Here is a 20,072-nt window from a genome sequence, read left to right as displayed (position 1 = left end):
AATAATCGTGGATTTTTTATAGAAATATTTTTAAGGAGCAACAATAAAATAATCGTGGATTTTTTAAAGAAATATTTTTAAGGAGCAACAATAAAATAATCGTGGATTTTTTAAAGAAATATTTTTGAGCAGCAACAATAAAAAAACCGTGGATTCTTTAAAGAAATAATTTTGAGGATCACCAATAAAATAATTGCGGATTTTTTAAAGAAATATTTTTGAGGATCACCAATAAAATAATCGTGGATTTTTAAGAAATATTTTTGAGTATCACCAATAAAAAACCGTGGATTTTTTAAAGAAATATTTTTGAGGATTACCAATAAAATAATCGTGGATTTTTTAAAGAAATATTTCTGAGGATCACCAATAAAATAATTGCGGATTTTTTAAAGAAATATTTTTGAGGATCACCAATAAAATAATCGTGGATTTTTTAAAGAAATATTTTTGAGGATCACCAATAAAATAATCGTGGATTTTTTAAAGAAATATTTTTGAGGATCACCAATAAAATAATCGTAGATTTTTTAAAGAAATATTTTTGAGGATCACCAATAAAATAATCGTGGATTTTTTAAAGAAATATTTTTGAGTATCACCATAAAAAAAAATAATCGTGGATTTTTTAAAGAAATATTTTTGAGGACCACCAATAAAATAATCGTGGATTTTTTAAAGAAATATTTTTTAGGATCACCAATAAAATAATCGTGGATTTTTTAAAGAAATATTTTTGAGGATCACCAATAAAATAATCGTGGATTTTTTAAAGAAATATTTTTGAGGATCACCAATAAAATAATCGTGGATTTTTTAAAGAAATATTTTTGAGTATCACCATAAAAAAAAATAATCGTGGATTTTTTAAAGAAATATTTTTGAGTATCACCATAAAAAAAAATAATCGTGGATTTTTTAAAGAAATATTTTTGAGTATCACCATAAAAAAAAATAATCGTGGATTTTTTAAAGAAATATTTTTGAGGAGCACCAATAAAGTAATCGTGGATTTTTTAAAGAAATATTTTTGAGGAGCACCATAAAAAAAAATAATCGTGGATTTTTTAAAGAAATATTTTTGAGGATCACCAATAAAATAATCGTGGATTTTTTAAAGAAATATTTTTGAGGATCACCAATAAAATAATCGTGGATTTTTTAAAGAAATATTTTTGAGGATCACCAATAAAATAATCGTGGATTTTTTAACGAAATATTTTTAAGGATCACCAATAAAATAATCGTGGATTTTTTAAAGAAATATTTTTGAGGATCACCAATAAAATAATCGTGAATTTTTTAAAGAAATATTTTTGAGGATCACTAATAAAATAATCGTGGATTTTTTAAAGAAATATTTTTGAGGATCACCAATAAAATAATCGTGGATTTTTTAAAGAAATATTTTTAAGGAGCAACAATAAAATAATCGTGGATTTTTTAAAGAAATATTTTTGAGGATCACCAATAAAATAATCGTGGATTTTTTAAAGAAATATTTTTGAGGATCACCAATAAAATAATCGTGGATTTTTTAAAGAAATATTTTTGAGGATCACCAATAAAATAATCGTGGATTTTTTAAAGAAATATTTTTGAGGATAACCAATAAAATAATCGTGGATTTTTTAAAGAAATATTTTTGAGGATCACCAATAAAATAATCGTGAATTTTTTAAAGAAATATTTTTGAGGATCACCAATAAAATAATCGTGGATTTTTTAAAGAAATATTTTTGAGGATCACCAATAAAATAATCGTGGATTTTTTAAAGAAATATTTTTGAGGATCACCAATAAAATAATCGTGGATTTTTTAAAGAAATATTTTTAAGGAGCAACAATAAAATAATCGTGGATTTTTTAAAGAAATATTTTTGAGGATCACCAATAAAATAATCGTGAATTTTTTAAAGAAATATTTTTGAGGATCACCAATAAAATAATCGTGGATTTTTTAAAGAAATATTTTTGAGGATCACCAATAAAATAATCGTGGATTTTTTAAAGAAATATTTTTGAGGATCACCAATAAAATAATCGTGGATTTTTTAAAGAAATATTTTTGAGGATCACCAATAAAATAATCGTGGATTTTTTAAAGAAATATTTTTGAGGATAACCAATAAAATAATCATGGATTTTTAAAGAAATATTTTTGAGGACCACCAATAAAATAATCGTGGATTTTTTAAAGAAATATTTTTGAGGATCACCAATAAAATAATCGTGGATTTTTTAACGAAATATTTTTGAGGATCACCAATAAAATAATCGTGAATTTTTTAAAGAAATATTTTTGAGGATCACCAATAAAATAATCGTGGATTTTTTAAAGAAATATTTTTGAGGATCACCAATAAAATAATCGTGGATTTTTTAACGAAATATTTTTAAGGATCACCAATAAAATAATCGTGGATTTTTTAAAGAAATATTTTTGAGGATCACCAATAAAATAATCGTGGATTTTTTAACGAAATATTTTTGAGGATCACCAATAAAATAATCGTGAATTTTTTAAAGAAATATTTTTGAGGATCACCAATAAAATAATCGTGGATTTTTTAAAGAAATATTTTTGAGGATCACCAATAAAATAATCGTGGATTTTTTAACGAAATATTTTTAAGGATCACCAATAAAATAATCGTGGATTTTTTAAAGAAATATTTTTGAGGATCACCAATAAAATAATCGTGGATTTTTTAAAGAAATATTTTTAAGGAGCAACAATAAAATAATCGTGGATTTTTTAAAGAAATATTTTTAAGGAGCAACAATAAAATAATCGTGGATTTTTTAAAGAAATATTTTTGAGGATCACCAATAAAATAATCGTGAATTTTTTAAAGAAATATTTTTGAGGATCACCAATAAAATAATCGTGGATTTTTTAAAGAAATATTTTTGAGGATCACCAATAAAATAATCGTGGATTTTTTAAAGAAATATTTTTGAGGATCACCAATAAAATAATCGTGGATTTTTTAAAGAAATATTTTTGAGGATCACCAATAAAATAATCGTGGATTTTTTAAAGAAATATTTTTAAGGAGCAACAATAAAATAATCGTGGATTTTTTAAAGAAATATTTTTAAGGAGCAACAATAAAATAATCGTGGATTTTTTAAAGAAATATTTTTGAGGATCACCAATAAAATAATCGTGAATTTTTAAAGAAATATTTTTGAGGATCACCAATAAAATAATCGTGGATTTTTTAAAGAAATATTTTTGAGGATCACCAATAAAATAATCGTGGATTTTTTAAAGAAATATTTTTGAGGATCACCAATAAAATAATCGTGGATTTTTTAAAGAAATATTTTTGAGGATCACCAATAAAATAATCGTGGATTTTTTAAAGAAATATTTTTAAGGAGCAACAATAAAATAATCGTGGATTTTTTAAAGAAATATTTTTAATTAGCAACAATAAAATAATCGTGGATTTTTTAAAGAAATATTTTTGAGGATCACCAATAAAATAATCGTGAATTTTTTAAAGAAATATTTTTGAGGATCACCAATAAAATAATCGTGGATTTTTTAAAGAAATATTTTTGAGGATCACCAATAAAATAATCGTGGATTTTTTAAAGAAATATTTTTAAGGAGCAACAATAAAATAATCGTGGATTTTTAAAGAAATATTTTTGAGGATCACCAATAAAATAATCGTGGATTTTTTAAAGAAATATTTTTGAGGATCACCAATAAAATAATCGTGGATTTTTTAAAGAAATATTTTTAAGGAGCAACAATAAAATAATCGTGGATTTTTTAAAGAAATATTTTTGAGGATCACCAATAAAATAATCGTGGATTTTTTAACGAAATATTTTTGAGGATCAGCAATAAAATAATCGTGAATTTTTTAAAGAAATATTTTTGAGGATCACCAATAAAATGATCGTGGATTTTTTAAAGAAATATTTTTGAGGATCACCAATAAAATAATCGTGGATTTTTTAAAGAAATATTTTTGAGGATCACCAATAAAATAATCGTGGATTTTTTAAAGAAATATTTTTGAGGATCACCAATAAAATAATCGTGGATTTTTTAAAGAAATATTTTTGAGGATCACCAATAAAATAATCGTGGATTTTATAAAGAAATATTTTTGAGGATCACCAATAAAATAATCGTGGATTTTTTAAAGAAATATTTTTGAGGATCACCAATAAAATAATCGTGAATTTTTTAAAGAAATATTTTTGAGGATCACAAATATAATAATCGTGGATTTTTTAAAGAAATATTTTTGAGGATCACCAATAAAATAATCGTGAATTTTTTAAAGAAATATTTTTGAGGATCACCAATAAAATAATCGTGGATTTTTTAAAGAAATATTTTTGAGGATCACCAATAAAATAATCGTGAATTTTTTAAAGAAATATTTTTGAGGATCACCAATAAAATAATCGTGGATTTTTTAAAGAAATATTTTTGAGGATCACCAAAAAAATAATCGTGGATTTTTTAAAGAAATATTTTTGAGGATCACCAATAAAATAATCGTGGATTTTTTAAAGAAATATTTTTGAGGATCACCAATAAAATAATCGTGGATTTTTTAAAGAAATATTTTTGAGGATCACCAATAAAATAATCGTGAATTTTTTAAAGAAATATTTTTGAGGATCACCAATAAAATAATCGTGAATTTTTTAAAGAAATATTTTTGAGGATCACCAATAAAATAATCGTGGATTTTTTAAAGAAATATTTTTGAGGATCACCAATAAAATAATCGTGGATTTTTTAAAGAAATATTTTTGAGGATCACCAATAAAATAATCGTGAATTTTTTAAAGAAATATTTTTGAGGATCACAAATATAATAATCGTGGATTTTTTAAAGAAATATTTTTGAGGATCACCAATAAAATAATCGTGAATTTTTTAAAGAAATATTTTTGAGGATCACCAATAAAATAATCGTGGATTTTTTAAAGAAATATTTTTGAGGATCACCAATAAAATAATCGTGAATTTTTTAAAGAAATATTTTTGAGGATCACCAATAAAATAATCGTGGATTTTTTAAAGAAATATTTTTGAGGATCACCAATAAAATAATCGTGGATTTTTTAAAGAAATATTTTTGAGGATCACCAATAAAATAATCGTGGATTTTTTAAAGAAATATTTTTGAGGATCACCAATAAAATAATCGTGGATTTTTTAAAGAAATATTTTTGAGGATCACCAATAAAATAATCGTGAATTTTTTAAAGAAATATTTTTGAGGATCACCAATAAAATAATCGTGAATTTTTTAAAGAAATATTTTTGAGGATCACCAATAAAATAATCGTGGATTTTTTAAAGAAATATTTTTGAGGATCACCAATAAAATAATCGTGGATTTTTTAAAGAAATATTTTTAAGGAGCAACAATAAAATAATCGTGGATTTTTTAAAGAAATATTTTTGAGGATCACCAATAAAATAATCGTGAATTTTTTAAAGAAATATTTTTGAGGATCACAAATATAATAATCGTGGATTTTTTAAAGAAATATTTTTGAGGATCACCAATAAAATAATCGTGAATTTTTTAAAGAAATATTTTTGAGGATCACCAATAAAATAATCGTGGATTTTTTAAAGAAATATTTTTGAGGATCACCAATAAAATAATCGTGGATTTTTTAAAGAAATATTTTTGAGGATAACCAATAAAATAATCATGGATTTTTAAAGAAATATTTTTGAGGACCACCAATAAAATAATCGTGGATTTTTTAAAGAAATATTTTTGAGGATCACCAATAAAATAATCGTGGATTTTTTAACGAAATATTTTTGAGGATCAGCAATAAAATAATCGTGAATTTTTTAAAGAAATATTTTTGAGGATCACCAATAAAATAATCGTGGATTTTTTAAAGAAATATTTTTGAGGATCACCAATAAAATAATCGTGGATTTTTTAACGAAATATTTTTAAGGATCACCAATAAAATAATCGTGGATTTTTTAAAGAAATATTTTTGAGGATCACCAATAAAATAATCGTGGATTTTTTAAAGAAATATTTTTAAGGAGCAACAATAAAATAATCGTGGATTTTTTAAAGAAATATTTTTAAGGAGCAACAATAAAATAATCGTGGATTTTTTAAAGAAATATTTTTGAGGATCACCAATAAAATAATCGTGAATTTTTTAAAGAAATATTTTTGAGGATCACCAATAAAATAATCGTGGATTTTTTAAAGAAATATTTTTGAGGATCACCAATAAAATAATCGTGGATTTTTTAAAGAAATATTTTTAAGGAGCAACAATAAAATAATCGTGGATTTTTTAAAGAAATATTTTTGAGGATCACCAATAAAATAATCGTGAATTTTTTAAAGAAATATTTTTGAGGATCACCAATAAAATAATCGTGGATTTTTTAAAGAAATATTTTTGAGGATCACCAATAAAATAATCGTGGATTTTTTAAAGAAATATTTTTGAGGATCACCAATAAAATAATCGTGGATTTTTTAAAGAAATATTTTTGAGGATCACCAATAAAATAATCGTGGATTTTTTAAAGAAATATTTTTGAGGATCACCAATAAAATAATCGTGAATTTTTTAAAGAAATATTTTTGAGGATCACCAATAAAATAATCATGGATTTTTAAAGAAATATTTTTGAGGACCACCAATAAAATAATCGTGGATTTTTTAAAGAAATATTTTTGAGGATCACCAATAAAATAATCGTGGATTTTTTAAAGAAATATTTTTAAGGAGCAACAATAAAATAATCGTGGATTTTTTAAAGAAATATTTTTGAGGATCACCAATAAAATAATCGTGAATTTTTTAAAGAAATATTTTTGAGGATAACCAATAAAATAATCATGGATTTTTAAAGAAATATTTTTGAGGACCACCAATAAAATAATCGTGGATTTTTTAAAGAAATATTTTTGAGGATCACCAATAAAATAATCGTGGATTTTTTAACGAAATATTTTTGAGGATCACCAATAAAATAATCGTGAATTTTTTAAAGAAATATTTTTGAGGATCACCAATAAAATAATCGTGGATTTTTTAAAGAAATATTTTTGAGGATCACCAATAAAATAATCGTGGATTTTTTAACGAAATATTTTTAAGGATCACCAATAAAATAATCGTGGATTTTTTAAAGAAATATTTTTGAGGATCACCAATAAAATAATCGTGGATTTTTTAACGAAATATTTTTGAGGATCACCAATAAAATAATCGTGGATTTTTTAACGAAATATTTTTAAGGATCACCAATAAAATAATCGTGGATTTTTTAAAGAAATATTTTTGAGGATCACCAATAAAATAATCGTGGATTTTTTAACGAAATATTTTTAAGGATCACCAATAAAATAATCGTGGATTTTTTAAAGAAATATTTTTGAGGATCACCAATAAAATAATCGTGGATTTTTTAAAGAAATATTTTTAAGGAGCAACAATAAAATAATCGTGGATTTTTTAAAGAAATATTTTTGAGGATCACCAATAAAATAATCGTGGATTTTTTAAAGAAATATTTTTGAGGATCACCAATAAAATAATCGTGGATTTTTTAAAGAAATATTTTTGAGGATCACCAATAAAATAATCGTGGATTTTTTAAAGAAATATTTTTAAGGAGCAACAATAAAATAATCGTGGATTTTTTAAAGAAATATTTTTGAGGATAACCAATAAAATAATCATGGATTTTTAAAGAAATATTTTTGAGGACCACCAATAAAATAATCGTGGATTTTTTAAAGAAATATTTTTGAGGATCACCAATAAAATAATCGTGGATTTTTTAACGAAATATTTTTGAGGATCACCAATAAAATAATCGTGAATTTTTTAAAGAAATATTTTTGAGGATCACCAATAAAATAATCGTGGATTTTTTAAAGAAATATTTTTGAGGATCACCAATAAAATAATCGTGGATTTTTTAACGAAATATTTTTAAGGATCACCAATAAAATAATCGTGGATTTTTTAAAGAAATATTTTTGAGGATCACCAATAAAATAATCGTGGATTTTTTAACGAAATATTTTTGAGGATCACCAATAAAATAATAGTGAATTTTTTAAAGAAATATTTTTGAGGATCACCAATAAAATAATCGTGGATTTTTTAAAGAAATATTTTTGAGGATCACCAATAAAATAATCGTGGATTTTTTAACGAAATATTTTTAAGGATCACCAATAAAATAATCGTGGATTTTTTAAAGAAATATTTTTGAGGATCACCAATAAAATAATCGTGGATTTTTTAAAGAAATATTTTTAAGGAGCAACAATAAAATAATCGTGGATTTTTTAAAGAAATATTTTTAAGGAGCAACAATAAAATAATCGTGGATTTTTTAAAGAAATATTTTTGAGGATCACCAATAAAATAATCGTGAATTTTTTAAAGAAATATTTTTGAGGATCACCAATAAAATAATCGTGGATTTTTTAAAGAAATATTTTTGAGGATCACCAATAAAATAATCGTGGATTTTTTAAAGAAATATTTTTGAGGATCACCAATAAAATAATCGTGGATTTTTTAAAGAAATATTTTTGAGGATCACCAATAAAATAATCGTGGATTTTTTAAAGAAATATTTTTAAGGAGCAACAATAAAATAATCGTGGATTTTTTAAAGAAATATTTTTAAGGAGCAACAATAAAATAATCGTGGATTTTTTAAAGAAATATTTTTGAGGATCACCAATAAAATAATCGTGAATTTTTAAAGAAATATTTTTGAGGATCACCAATAAAATAATCGTGGATTTTTTAAAGAAATATTTTTGAGGATCACCAATAAAATAATCGTGGATTTTTTAAAGAAATATTTTTGAGGATCACCAATAAAATAATCGTGGATTTTTTAAAGAAATATTTTTGAGGATCACCAATAAAATAATCGTGGATTTTTTAAAGAAATATTTTTAAGGAGCAACAATAAAATAATCGTGGATTTTTTAAAGAAATATTTTTAATTAGCAACAATAAAATAATCGTGGATTTTTTAAAGAAATATTTTTGAGGATCACCAATAAAATAATCGTGAATTTTTTAAAGAAATATTTTTGAGGATCACCAATAAAATAATCGTGGATTTTTTAAAGAAATATTTTTGAGGATCACCAATAAAATAATCGTGGATTTTTTAAAGAAATATTTTTAAGGAGCAACAATAAAATAATCGTGGATTTTTAAAGAAATATTTTTGAGGATCACCAATAAAATAATCGTGGATTTTTTAAAGAAATATTTTTGAGGATCACCAATAAAATAATCGTGGATTTTTTAAAGAAATATTTTTAAGGAGCAACAATAAAATAATCGTGGATTTTTTAAAGAAATATTTTTGAGGATCACCAATAAAATAATCGTGGATTTTTTAACGAAATATTTTTGAGGATCAGCAATAAAATAATCGTGAATTTTTTAAAGAAATATTTTTGAGGATCACCAATAAAATGATCGTGGATTTTTTAAAGAAATATTTTTGAGGATCACCAATAAAATAATCGTGGATTTTTTAAAGAAATATTTTTGAGGATCACCAATAAAATAATCGTGGATTTTTTAAAGAAATATTTTTGAGGATCACCAATAAAATAATCGTGGATTTTTTAAAGAAATATTTTTGAGGATCACCAATAAAATAATCGTGGATTTTATAAAGAAATATTTTTGAGGATCACCAATAAAATAATCGTGGATTTTTTAAAGAAATATTTTTGAGGATCACCAATAAAATAATCGTGAATTTTTTAAAGAAATATTTTTGAGGATCACAAATATAATAATCGTGGATTTTTTAAAGAAATATTTTTGAGGATCACCAATAAAATAATCGTGAATTTTTTAAAGAAATATTTTTGAGGATCACCAATAAAATAATCGTGGATTTTTTAAAGAAATATTTTTGAGGATCACCAATAAAATAATCGTGAATTTTTTAAAGAAATATTTTTGAGGATCACCAATAAAATAATCGTGGATTTTTTAAAGAAATATTTTTGAGGATCACCAATAAAATAATCGTGGATTTTTTAAAGAAATATTTTTGAGGATCACCAATAAAATAATCGTGGATTTTTTAAAGAAATATTTTTGAGGATCACCAATAAAATAATCGTGGATTTTTTAAAGAAATATTTTTGAGGATCACCAATAAAATAATCGTGAATTTTTTAAAGAAATATTTTTGAGGATCACCAATAAAATAATCGTGAATTTTTTAAAGAAATATTTTTGAGGATCACCAATAAAATAATCGTGGATTTTTTAAAGAAATATTTTTGAGGATCACCAATAAAATAATCGTGGATTTTTTAAAGAAATATTTTTGAGGATCACCAATAAAATAATCGTGAATTTTTTAAAGAAATATTTTTGAGGATCACAAATATAATAATCGTGGATTTTTTAAAGAAATATTTTTGAGGATCACCAATAAAATAATCGTGAATTTTTTAAAGAAATATTTTTGAGGATCACCAATAAAATAATCGTGGATTTTTTAAAGAAATATTTTTGAGGATCACCAATAAAATAATCGTGAATTTTTTAAAGAAATATTTTTGAGGATCACCAATAAAATAATCGTGGATTTTTTAAAGAAATATTTTTGAGGATCACCAATAAAATAATCGTGGATTTTTTAAAGAAATATTTTTGAGGATCACCAATAAAATAATCGTGGATTTTTTAAAGAAATATTTTTGAGGATCACCAATAAAATAATCGTGGATTTTTTAAAGAAATATTTTTGAGGATCACCAATAAAATAATCGTGAATTTTTTAAAGAAATATTTTTGAGGATCACCAATAAAATAATCGTGAATTTTTTAAAGAAATATTTTTGAGGATCACCAATAAAATAATCGTGGATTTTTTAAAGAAATATTTTTGAGGATCACCAATAAAATAATCGTGGATTTTTTAAAGAAATATTTTTAAGGAGCAACAATAAAATAATCGTGGATTTTTTAAAGAAATATTTTTGAGGATCACCAATAAAATAATCGTGAATTTTTTAAAGAAATATTTTTGAGGATCACAAATATAATAATCGTGGATTTTTTAAAGAAATATTTTTGAGGATCACCAATAAAATAATCGTGAATTTTTTAAAGAAATATTTTTGAGGATCACCAATAAAATAATCGTGGATTTTTTAAAGAAATATTTTTGAGGATCACCAATAAAATAATCGTGGATTTTTTAAAGAAATATTTTTGAGGATAACCAATAAAATAATCATGGATTTTTAAAGAAATATTTTTGAGGACCACCAATAAAATAATCGTGGATTTTTTAAAGAAATATTTTTGAGGATCACCAATAAAATAATCGTGGATTTTTTAACGAAATATTTTTGAGGATCAGCAATAAAATAATCGTGAATTTTTTAAAGAAATATTTTTGAGGATCACCAATAAAATAATCGTGGATTTTTTAAAGAAATATTTTTGAGGATCACCAATAAAATAATCGTGGATTTTTTAACGAAATATTTTTAAGGATCACCAATAAAATAATCGTGGATTTTTTAAAGAAATATTTTTGAGGATCACCAATAAAATAATCGTGGATTTTTTAAAGAAATATTTTTAAGGAGCAACAATAAAATAATCGTGGATTTTTTAAAGAAATATTTTTAAGGAGCAACAATAAAATAATCGTGGATTTTTTAAAGAAATATTTTTGAGGATCACCAATAAAATAATCGTGAATTTTTTAAAGAAATATTTTTGAGGATCACCAATAAAATAATCGTGGATTTTTTAAAGAAATATTTTTGAGGATCACCAATAAAATAATCGTGGATTTTTTAAAGAAATATTTTTAAGGAGCAACAATAAAATAATCGTGGATTTTTTAAAGAAATATTTTTGAGGATCACCAATAAAATAATCGTGAATTTTTTAAAGAAATATTTTTGAGGATCACCAATAAAATAATCGTGGATTTTTTAAAGAAATATTTTTGAGGATCACCAATAAAATAATCGTGGATTTTTTAAAGAAATATTTTTGAGGATCACCAATAAAATAATCGTGGATTTTTTAAAGAAATATTTTTGAGGATCACCAATAAAATAATCGTGGATTTTTTAAAGAAATATTTTTGAGGATAACCAATAAAATAATCATGGATTTTTAAAGAAATATTTTTGAGGACCACCAATAAAATAATCGTGGATTTTTAAAGAAATATTTTTGAGGATCACTAATAAAATAATCATGGATTTTTAAAGAAATATTTTTGAGGATCACCAATAAAATAATCGTGAATTTTTTAAAGAAATATTTTTGAGGATCACCAATAAAATAATCGTGGATTTTTTAAAGAAATATTTTTGAGGATCACCAATAAAATAATCGTGGATTTTTTAACGAAATATTTTTAAGGATCACCAATAAAATAATCGTGGATTTTTTAAAGAAATATTTTTGAGGATCACCAATAAAATAATCGTGAATTTTTTAAAGAAATATTTTTGAGGATCACCAATAAAATAATCGTGGATTTTTTAAAGAAATATTTTTGAGGATCACCAATAAAATAATCGGGGATTTTTTAAAGAAATATTTTTGAGGATCACCAATAAAATAATCGTGGATTTTTTAAAGAAATATTTTTGAGGATCACCAATAAAATAATCGTGGATTTTTTAAAGAAATATTTTTAAGGAGCAACAATAAAATAATCGTGGATTTTTTAAAGAAATATTTTTGAGGATCACCAATAAAATAATCGTGAATTTTTTAAAGAAATATTTTTGAGGATCACCAATAAAATAATCGTGGATTTTTTAAAGAAATATTTTTGAGGATCACCAATAAAATAATCGTGGATTTTATAAAGAAATATTTTTGAGGATCACCAATAAAATAATCTTGATTTTTTTAAAAGGTATGCTTGAGGAGCACCAATAAAATAATCTTGAATTTTTAAGGAAATATTTTTGAGGATCACCAATAAAACAATCGTGGATTTTTTAAAAAATATTTTTTAAGATCACCAATAAAATAATCGTGGATTTTTTAAAGAAATATTTTTGAGGATCACCAATAAAAAAATCGTGGATTTTTTAAAGAAATATTTTTGAGGATAACCAATAAAATAATCATGGATTTTTAAAGAAATATTTTTGAGGACCACCAATAAAATAATCGTGGATTTTTTAAAGAAATATTTTTGAGGATCACCAATAAAATAATCGTGGATTTTTTAAAGAAATATTTTTGAGGATCACCAATAAAATAATCGTGGATTTTTTAACGAAATATTTTTGAGGATCAGCAATAAAATAATCGTGAATTTTTTAAAGAAATATTTTTGAGGATCACCAATAAAATAATCGTGAATTTTTTAAAGAAATATTTTTGAGGATCACCAATAAAATAATCGTGGATTTTTTAACGAAATATTTTTAAGGATCACCAATAAAATAATCGTGGATTTTTTAAAGAAATATTTTTGAGGATCACCAATAAAATAATCGTGGATTTTTTAAAGAAATATTTTTAAGGAGCAACAATAAAATAATCGTGGATTTTTTAAAGAAATATTTTTGAGGATCACCAATAAAATAATCGTGGATTTTTTAAAGAAATATTTTTGAGGATCACCAATAAAATAATCGTGGATTTTTTAAAGAAATATTTTTGAGGATCACCAATAAAATAATCGTGGATTTTTTAAAGAAATATTTTTGAGGATCACCAATAAAATAATCGTGGATTTTTTAAAGAAATATTTTTGAGGATCACCAATAAAATAATCGTGGATTTTTGAAAGAAATATTTTTGAGGATCACCAATAAAATAATCGTGGATTTTTTAAAGAAATATTTTTAAGGAGCAACAATAAAATAATCGTGGATTTTTTAAAGAAATATTTTTAAGGAGCAACAATAAAATAATCGTGGATTTTTTAAAGAAATATTTTTAAGGAGCAACAATAAAATAATCGTGGATTTTTTAAAGAAATATTTTTAAGGAGCAACAATAAAATAATCGTGGATTTTTTAAAGAAATATTTTTGAGGATCACCAATAAAATAATCGTGGATTTTTTAAAGAAATATTTTTGAGGATCACCAATAAAATAATCGTGGATTTTTTAAAGAAATATTTTTGAGGATCACCAATAAAATAATCGTGGATTTTTTAAAGAAATATTTTTGAGGATCACCAATAAAATAATCGTGGATTTTTTAAAGAAATATTTTTGAGGATCACCAATAAAATAATCGTGGATTTTTTAAAGAACAATTTTTGTTTGATACTACATATATTAAAACGTGCGCTACACATAATAAATATTACCTAGAAAAAAGGCATGAGAATAAATGCCACACGCCATTCTGACTTTTATATCAACAATCAACCTCTTGAAAATATGAAACTAGTTTCTTATCTTAGCATCCTGCTAACAACTTCGGTCGGCTCAAGTGCAGATATAAAGAGCAAATTATGTATATGCACTCCACAAACCGATGTCTTAGAAGAATAATGCGTATATTTTGGCTTAACGTCATTTCCAACCAACAGCTTTGGAACCCCATAAGAAATGAAATCAGGCACACACTGCAGAAACCAATATTGCTATTGAGTGGAACCCACATGGTAGTCGATCATTATGGGACCTATAGTGAAAATAATAAAAATAATGTTAAAACTTTCAATGAAAAAAGTTGAATAATTTGATATTTTTATCGCCACCTAGACGAGGTGTGTGCCTTTTGTCACATAAACACAGTGTGAAATGCAAGCGAAATTAAAGAACTAGTTCAACAGGCTGTCTAGTTTAGTGGGATTTCTAGTTAATATGTGTAGAGAAGACGAAGGTTGAGCAGACGAAGGTAATGTGCAGCAATAATTTATCGCAGATAGAATACGTAGCTAGCAGGAAGTATGATAAATAAGGAATTGAAGAAGATATAAATAACAGGATCTACAAAGCAGGTTCAGCGTGTGGCCATCTAAGCAAGTTATTAATGTCATCGAAAATATCGGTAAAAATTAAAAACTAGAATGCTTAATTCTTAACACACGAGTTCCAATCTACATACTGTATGGCAAAGAAACTGAAAGGTGACGGGTGCTATACCTCACAGACGGCAGATCTTCGCCTAATGTGTCAAGTATTTTATCCTAAGCAGATAACAATTGCCACTATCCGAAGGTTAACAAACGAGGAAACTAAAGAGTAGGAAACTGGAAATGTAAGGGCCACCTACTGCAAATGTCTCATAATAAAATAGTCAGGTCAGTTCTTGAAAATAGTTCTCAAGGTAACCGGCTTATTTGATACTATGTATTAACAAAATATTCCCATGAAAGAATCTCAGAAGATATTTCTCATATAGAAAGGAAAGCTTTTTGAACTTCCTAAAAATGCTCGTTTAGAGATAATATGAGTGAACTCTGGTCTCGCTGTAGTGTCATCAGGAAAACCGTGACAAAAATATTTCTCTATCTAACTGTCAATAATTTTCTATATTTTTTCCGGACGAGCAAAGACTATGAAAACCAGTAAAAAAGTATCAGTCGGCTTTGCCGACTGGGATATACCCTCAGCCTATGTGAATTGAAACTGTCATCAACGGACAGATCGACTGCATTTAGGGTCGTTTCAAAATTTTGTGGCCGTTTTTGGACTTTTGAACTTGCCGACAAAAATGTGGATTAGGATTAAAGTTCAAATGTGTTGCGAAGGAGGTAGGTGAAGGAATGGACTGACATAGTCCATTATGAAAGTGGAATCTTATTTTGGGAGTCATATCTTTTCGTTAGATGTAGCTCCCACTAGTGATTTCACTGGGTCATCGTATTACTTTTGGACCAGTATGCCAGGAAGCATAGACTTGTCCACGGAGAACATAATATCGCTGTAAACAGGACTACAATGCACATCATCGGTATACATTTCCAAAGGACCTTTAAACAGACCCTAAACTGCACTTAGACACAAATCTTGAACTTTTGTGGGGGAGGTACCCTAAGCAGAGGCCCATATCGGTCATTTTAGAAGTTAAACTAAATTTTGACAAAACATTAGGAGATCCAAAGTTTGGACCAAAATGGTTACCCCGTTCAAGAGATATCGTGCACACAATGTTAGTGATTCGAGAGGAGGTCTTAATGTAAACTTATCCACAATTTTGGGTGGGAGGTATTCGAAGGAGTGGCAAATATACTACATACATTCGAACCTGATCTATATCTGGTAGATATATAAGGATGTGTAAAGTGTGGACTAAATCGGTTACTCCCTTCAAGAGTTATCGTGCGCACATTTTTGAAATTTTGTGGGGAAGGTAGCTGAAGGAGTGGACCGATGTGGCTTATCTTCGAAGACTATTTTTTGGTACTGAATCGGCAGATCCGTTCGAGAGTTATCTTGCGCTGCAAACACTTCACACGGTGTCATAGGGGCTTTGCACCAATGCGGCGGCGTACAAGTTGTTACAACAAAAATCTAAGCGATTCGAGAGCAAGTCCTAAACTGAACTTTTTCGAAATTTTGTGTGGGAGGTACCTGAAGGAGTGGACCGCCTGAATCCATATTGGAACCTCATCTAAGACTGTTGGAAACTTCACAATGTGAAAATTATGGACCAAATCGGTTACTTCCTTCAAGATTTATCGTGCGCATTAATTTTCCGAATATATTCCAACTTTTGTGGGGGAGGTACCGGTAGGAATGGACCGATATAACCCATCTTCGAACTTAAACTAAGTTTGGGCAAAGCCAAATTTTGGACCGAATCTTTTGATCCGTTCGAGTGTCAGCCAGGCAGACGGACAGGTTTGCAGGTTTTTAGCTTCAATACAAAATTCCAGATATTTCGGGGTTAAAATGAAGCTAAAAACTTCAAAATAGCGAAAATCGGGAGGTACTGATCTATGGAGGCTGTACCTAAACATGGGCCTGTACTGACAAGTTTCTGTGGGAAAGTTTTATAGTCCCCATGAAAGACTAAATACAAAATGTCAACCATTTTGGTGTGATAATGAGACAAAATCCTTCAAAATACCGAAAAATCGGGATGGACCCTTCTATGGGGGCTTTATGAAGACGTGGACATATACCGACAAATTTTTGGCGCAGAGTTTTGCACCCCTAACGAACAGCAAATACCAAATTTCAGTCATTTCGGTGCGATTTTGCAACCACAACCTTTAAAATACTGAAAATCGGGGGATGTCGATCTATGGGGCTATTTGAAGATATGAACCTGTACTGACAAATTTCAGGTGGAAAGTTGTAAATTTCAGCAATTTCGGTGGGATATTGAGGACACAACCTTCAAAATACCGAAAATCGAGGGTACCGTTTTAGGCGTAGACCTATACCGACAAGTTTAAGATGAAAAGTTTTATACCCCCATCGAAGACTTAATACCAAGTTTCAGCCATTTCGGTGGGATATTGAGTCCACAACCTTCAAAATACCGAAAATCGGGAGTTATCGTACTATGGGGGCTATATGAAGGCGTGGACGCTGAAACCTTCAAAATACCGAAAATCGGGAGGTACCGTTCTATGGGGGCTATATCAAAAAGTGGACCATTACAGAAAACTTTCTGGGGAAAAGTTTTACAGCCCCAAAGAAGACAATATTCCAATACCAGCCATTTTCAATGGCAAAGATGCTAAGTGTAATATAAGCGTCTGTACCAAATTATAAAGCTCTATCTTAAATGTTGCGAGCTGTATCTTGACGGACGGACAGACGGACACGGTTATATAGATTTAGAATATTTAGATGTGTTACAAACGGAATGACAATGTTAACTATATCCTCCATATTATGGTGGAGGTATAAAAAGGTCACGCACACCCCAAACTACGTTACGAGGATCACAAAAAATCCTTCTGTCCTAGGCGTCATTTGACATTTTTTTTTTGGAAAGTTTAACAGTTTTTTGCCTGATCGTAGAGGGTCACTAAAATTCCTTCTATCCTAGGACAGACATTTGACATTTTTTTTTTTGGAAAGTTTTTTTTGGAAAGTTTACCAGTTTTTAGAGCGTACTCAGGACAATTTCACATACGACCATGTGTTGAGTTGTTTATAGTGACTTCAAAAAATCACTTTGCAAAAAAATGGAATTTACTTGTGAACATTTTCGTCCGATAATTTTTCATAACATCCGAGGTGAATAATCACGGCAAGAGTGCGTCGATCAAATGAAATCTTTGTATGTTGATAAAGGGCCATCCTGGAGCATTATGAAAACCCGGTTTAATGAATTTAATCGACACTCGCTTTTATACGAAGATCATGAGGGTCGTCCAAAAACGGCCGTTGTGCCACCAAAAATTAAGCCGTGTGTGAACGGATAATGCAAGAACGCAGTGCTATATACCGTGAGATAGAGGCATCCTTGGGCATTTCTTCTACGAACTAACATTTGATATTGCATGAACACTTGGCGTCAAAAATGTATTTTTTCTCGTTGGATCCCCTGTCGATCGGTGCATGATATTTCGAAAAATTCGATCGTGGCGATTCAAAAGACGTTTATAATATGGATCCAGGTGACGAATCATGGAACTATGCCTATGAACCCGAAAAATAGCAGCAAACGCCAGTGGATGCTGTAAAAACGTTCAAAAACCATGTTTTGGAGGTGTGTCGAGCAAGCCACTGTAAACAACCCTGGCACAATTACCCAGGTAGTGGCATCGTGAATATGTTATGTCAAAACTTTCCTTATGTTGTTGGGGAAATTACAACAAAAATAATTTTTTTATAAAGGGATTTGACTTTTCATATTCGATCAACTGGTGTGATACCACTACCTTTTTAATTGCGCCATGAAACAACCCAACACATGGTCGTATGCCAAAGTGTCTAAGGCTTAAAACTGTCAAACTTTCCAAAAAGAAATGTCAAATGACGCCTGGCGATACTGAGTGTTTCCTAGGCCAGAAGGTTTTTTTCGTGACTCTCGTAAAACTTTCCAAAACGGAAAAAGTGTCAACACCATATCAGTCAGGACTGAACAAGGCTAGGCACAAGGAAGTTGCTTGGCTGAAGTAGTACTTGGTAAGCTCGTTTTATTGGAAAAGTGTAGCATGCACTTTGACGACAAACATCTTGAGGGCTTTGAATAGCAGGCCGTGTGTTAGATGTGTTCAACCTGTGGGTATAAATTGTGATGATTGTTGCCGATATGACAGGCTTTGTAGTTCGACTTCAGCAAATGTTCGAGAAGAAAGTCACCCCACACCCAAGTTCAGCATCATCCAAGCCAGATCGCGTTGTCATGAAAGATGACTAATGACGAAAAATCGAACATTTATTTGTCCAGGATTTGATCAGCAATCTATTAAAAGCAGATTAAAGAAAGGGGCGGTTCCAGAAACGAATGAAGTTTCTGTTCCATCACATCACCGAGAGGAGTGAGATCCCTTTTTTAAAGTTTAAGCAGATATCAAACATGCACAATGCACGCTGGAACTCTCTTGTCATTCTAACTTTTCTTCCGTTTCTACTGATGCCCGAAAACCGGAACAGGTTGCGTCAAATCTGTTCGTTTATTTCTTACTCAGGGTTTGATCATTAATTCAGAAATCAATTCTTTCGCTCGGAAAATTTTAAAAATCTCTCTGTAGCTTTTAGTGACTACTCAAAAGTTCTCAAATACCTTAAGACCCACTGAAAAAAAAGATGAATCTCCAATCCACATTGCCCGAAGCAACCAGTGCTGTGAACGTTCGATCGAAGTTGTGCAAGACTTATACAACTATTGCCGCAAGAAGGCCAACCTATCACTAACACCGAATGAAGTTTTCCAAACATAGAGAATGTTCAAAGTACCTACAGGTACCTCTTGGGAAAAAGTTATAAATTGTTCATTAAAACAAAAATGCGCATAACAACTCTCGAAGGGAGTAATCAATTTTCTCCAATATTTCATGTTCAATATTTTTATGAGCATATCCGTACTTCCTGAGGGTACCAAAATTGGTCAAAACTTTTGAAATCCTATAATAAACTCTAACCTAAATCCTATC

General features: G+C 27.3%; 1 protein-coding gene across 3 annotated transcripts in view; it reads right to left on the bottom strand.

The window, feature by feature from the left end:
- LOC141393184 (uncharacterized) overlaps window positions 1-20,072 on the bottom strand; it is a 33,618-nt gene that overhangs the window by 716 nt on the left and 12,830 nt on the right. The window lies entirely within an intron of this gene.

Source organism: Musca autumnalis, unplaced genomic scaffold (genome assembly GCF_047663935.1).
Source record: "Musca autumnalis isolate F117 unplaced genomic scaffold, ASM4766393v1 scaffold_2, whole genome shotgun sequence".
NCBI lineage: Eukaryota > Metazoa > Arthropoda > Insecta > Diptera > Muscidae > Musca > Musca autumnalis.
Note: the sequence above shows the minus strand (reverse complement) of the source record. Positions and strands in the feature narration are given on the sequence as shown.